This window comes from Galendromus occidentalis, unplaced genomic scaffold, assembly GCF_000255335.2.
Source record: "Galendromus occidentalis unplaced genomic scaffold, Mocc_1.1 scf7180000077525, whole genome shotgun sequence".
Lineage (NCBI taxonomy): Eukaryota > Metazoa > Arthropoda > Arachnida > Mesostigmata > Phytoseiidae > Galendromus > Galendromus occidentalis.
The window spans coordinates 1-3,672 of NW_003805513.1; the positions used below are offsets into that span (position 1 = coordinate 1).

At 49.5% G+C, this 3,672-nt stretch overlaps 1 pseudogene; it reads left to right on the top strand.

The window, feature by feature from the left end:
- Positions 1-313: 313 nt before the first annotated feature.
- Positions 314-2,794, top strand: LOC100908327 (52 kDa repressor of the inhibitor of the protein kinase-like; annotated as a pseudogene).
- The last annotated feature ends 878 nt before the right edge of the window (positions 2,795-3,672 follow it).

Consider the following 3,672-nt stretch of genomic DNA (forward strand, 5'->3'; position numbering starts at 1 on the left):
CGAGTGGCGTGCGCGAGGGGGGGGCCAAGGGGCCATGGCCCCCCCAAGATTTTCAGGTCCACATGGTTTGAGTGGAGGCGTGGGAAAGGATTCGAATGTTTTGCGTGTACATATACGCGTATGTGTAGACGGATGTATCCACCATCCATCGAGACCTGTGGCGCTTGACTCTCCGCGCAGCTGCTGGTGTCGACTGATTTCGAAGAGGAATGATTTTTCTCTCTAGAGGCGGGAGCGAATGACCATGACCTAATTTCTCTGTTTCTGATAAGTGACTGTGAATCCAGCGACGAAGGATCGCCAAGCAGAGATAATGGCTGGGCAAAGTAAGCTCACAATTTTTTTCTCGAGAAAGAACAGTGAAAGCATCGAGACTCCACCCGATTCTTCTACAAATGAATTGACCGAAGCTCGGAACATCACAGATCACTTCGCATCAGTATCAGTACCATCCGGAGTTGCGCTGAATGAGGAAGAATCTGCTCCAGACGCGACAACGCTGGGAGACGAAGTGACCGTGTCATCACCGTCGGCGAGGCGACAGAGAGTCGCTCTCAACCCCATGGATATAGGGAAATTCGTGACAAGCAATGGAAGTTGCGACCATTCCCTGACAGACGAGGAGCGATTTGAGGCTCTGACACACTGTTGGGAACCGGACAAAGAGTATGCTTTCCCTAAAACGATAGAGTCGAATCGCTCTCGAGCGTTCCAATACCACTATCTCAGTCTGTGGCCTTGGTTGGCATACAGTGAGATGTTTGGGGGTGGAGGTTTCTGTAAGCATTGCGTTCTTTTTGCGAAAACAGAATCTTCGAGCCACGGGGGTCTCAGAAAGCGAGGTGTACTCATCACTCAGCCGCTGAACAGGTTCAAGAAAGCAGTCGACATTCTCAAGAGTCACGCTCTCAGTGAGTATCATCGCAGAGCCAGTGAGAGCGCGAATGACTTTTCTGAGTGGCATGGAGACCGAGTCAATCTCGATATCAGAAATCGTTTAGTGAAAGCCCGAGAAGAGCAAGTTGTGAAGAACCGCCAGAGATTGATACCCATCGTGAAAACGATACTGTTGTGTGGTAGACAGAATATACCCCTGAGGGGACACAGAGACAACGGACTTCTCGATTCGGGCGGAGAAAACGCGAACGACGGAAATTCCGTGCGCTCTTGAGATTTCGTCTTGATTGTGGAGACTCTCTCCTTGAAGAGCATCTGAACAATCTCAAACGAAACGCGACATACATGAGCAATAAATTCCAAAATGAGCTCATAGCGGCAATAGGAAAGATCATCCGAAGAAAGATAGTACGGGAGGTCAATGATTCTAAGTTCTACGCCGTGCTCGCGGATGAGACATCAGACGCCGGTAGGATCGATCAGTTGACGATTTGCCTGCGTTACATATCGACCTCAGCCAGCAAGCCTGTCGTCAAGGAAGTTTTTCTGAAGTTCTGCGCCGTAGCTCAGAAAACCGGAGCCGCGCTAGCGCGTACCATCTTGGATGCTTTGGAAGAGGAAGGAGTCGACGTGAGAAATATCAGAGGTCAAGGATATGACGGTTGTGCTTCGATGAAAGGAGCTGGAAATGGTGTCCAAGCAGAAATTAAGGCCGTGGTGCCTCAAGCCCTGTACTTTCACTGCGCCAGTCATTGCCTCAGCCTCGCGCTCGTCCATTCCGCCGAAATTGTCCCTATCAAACTGGCCGCTGGTGTCGTCAAGAGCGTTTGTAACTTCTTCTGTAAGTCTACGAAGCGACACCAATGCCTGATGGATAAGATAGATGCCCACGCACCCACGTCGTCCAAAACACGGCTCAAAGCTCTGTGCCCCACTCGTTGGGTCGAATCGCACCACGCCTTCATTACTTTCAGAGAGCTTCTAGTCCCCCTCTTCCACTGTTTGGTTGAGCTCGGACAAGTCACGGGAGAAACTGGCGTGCGAGCATACGAACTAGAGAGCTCCGTCTGCAAATGCGACTTCGTGTTCGCTCTACTCACCATTGAGAGCTTCTCGTGCATTTTTCTCCCGTTGTCTATGCAATTACAGAAAAAAAGCCTCGATATTTTTGCCGCTCTCAGGATGGTCGACAACATCTTATCCATTCTTGAGCTTAAGCGTCAAAATGTTGAGACCGAGTTCAAGATAATCTACGATGAAGTCACAGAGATCTGCGCTCTGCTGGATGTCGAGATCAAAATGCCTCGCATTAGCGGTAGACAAATGCACAGGGAAATCATCAGGCGGAGACACCCGAAGCTTATTTCCGGGTGACTATGTACGTTCAGTATCTTGACCATTTGATCCAGGAGCTTCGTTCGCTGTTCGCCGATTCTCGGCAAAAGGCAATGAAAGTCCAATGCCTTGTACCGAAGTATACCGTCAGTAGCACTTTCGCCGATCTCATTGAAACGCTGGACTTCTATCAGACCGACTTAGACTGCAGTGCCAGCGTTCTCAGAGGGGATTTGAGTGCTGGAAGGCGAAGTGGGGCAGGAAGGCTGGGAACGAGCTTCCAGAAACCGCAATCGAAGCACTCAGCTTTTGTCCAAGGATCGAATATCCGAAGATCGCGACCCTCCTCCAGATATTTGCCACATTCCCCGTGACGACATCAACACCCGAGAGAACCTTCAGCTCCCTGAAGCTGCTCAAAACTTATCTTCGATCTACGATGGGGCATGAACGACTCAATGGATTGGCTTCGATGACTCTGCAGCGCGATGTACCGGTTAGTGTCGACGAAGTTGTCGATTTAATCGCCCAGGATCCGAGAAGGTTAGACATTGTTCTATAGGCGATGGCCATCGCTCAATCCGAAAGATCGTCGTTGTCGCTCATTGCGAGGAGCGGGGATGAGACAGAAGCAAGAGTTTGCCCAACTCATGACTCATCTCATAACTTCCTAACATCTAAATCGAATGATAACACCTCATACCTCCTCAAATTGTGTCCTGAGTGAAGTCAAAGGATGAAACTTTTAGCAAGGAGCGGCATCAAGCCGCCTCCGACTCTTGTAATATAATCGATAAGCTAAGCTAGCTACCTTCCTTATCATATCATATAAACATGAATGGTGCCTACGAACGGTCTCTTCATTTGTCTTCGGTTCACGGCGAAGTCGAGATCGACGAACCCCGGGATGAATGTTGGCCCCCCCCAAGACGAAATCCTGGGCACGCCCCTGGTTGTAGGTAGATATTTTCTAAATCGATTAATATCGACGGCATTCTTCCAGGACTCGGGAGTTTTTTCTCCGCCGCTTCGATTGCATCCATGATGATGATCGAACGGGTGATGAAACTCACAATCGACGTGGATAAACGCGAGAACATTCTCGACATCGAACATTGACCTTGAAGAGCCGCTCCGACACTTCTACCGAGGGGGACACAGAGCTCAACATAGATGGGGAGAGCATTTGCACAAAGATTGAGTAAGTGAGTGATAAAGTGAGTGCTCATAGATGGACATCGTGGAAAGTTTCGGTGACCATGCGTCGCTCCAAGGGTAGGTGAGAGAATCTGAGAATTCCTTCAAAGCGCTCATTATCAACCGGACGGCTGTTCACCTCGATCGGTCAGGATTGTCGATCGCTAATAGATCGCTGGATCGATATGAAATGAATGCTCGAAGTGGATTGAGTGTTGTCTATCTCGACAAGGGGAGACAATA